Raw genomic sequence first — 771 nt, forward strand, 5'->3', positions numbered from 1 at the left:
GAGAAATGACGTTTCGTGTTAAAAACGAAAATTTTAGTTTCTGTGTCAAAACACCATTTTTAAACGAAAAAATAATGTTTGGTGAATCTATTTCTGGAACGGTTTCAAAACGCAAGTCTTCTCTCTTCTCTGTGCACGAAATTGTGAAAAATGAAGAGCTAGGACAGAAGACAAATTTATCGGGAACGATTTCCCTAAAATCCCCCAAATAGTTCCTTTTTTTTTTTTTTAATTTGGAACGAAACTGGGAAGACAGAGCAATTATTTGTCGTTCCGTCAATTTCAGCTTCTACTGTTATTTTTTCACTCTTTGTTCCCAAAAAAAGGGAAACTCGTCTATGATGCACCAAACATTTTATTCCGTTTTTTCATTCCAATAGAATGAAAAAAACTCCAGAAACATTCCAATAGAACGTTACCAAAGGTATCATTTTTGTTCCGTTTCTGCTATTTCGTGTCAGAAACGAAAATTTCAATTTCTGTTTCGAAACGTTGTTTTTAAACGAAAAAATGGTGTTTGGTAATCTATTTTTGGAACAGTTTTAGAACAGAAAAATGACAGTTATGGCTTTTGGTTAAACAGTTTCAGAAACGTTTTTTTTTTTTTAATGAATATCAATAATTACATAAATATGACAATAATTACAAAAGTATATTATATTAAAATACTATCTCAAATTGTTAATAACTTCTGAAAATATTAAAGTAGTAGTTACGAAATAAATAAAGTGGTTCCAACCCATAAAAAAACATTATAGAAAGATCAATGCC

The sequence above is a fragment of the Macadamia integrifolia genome, unplaced genomic scaffold (assembly GCF_013358625.1).
Source record: "Macadamia integrifolia cultivar HAES 741 unplaced genomic scaffold, SCU_Mint_v3 scaffold2366, whole genome shotgun sequence".
In the NCBI taxonomy this organism is placed as follows: Eukaryota; Viridiplantae; Streptophyta; class Magnoliopsida; order Proteales; family Proteaceae; genus Macadamia; species Macadamia integrifolia.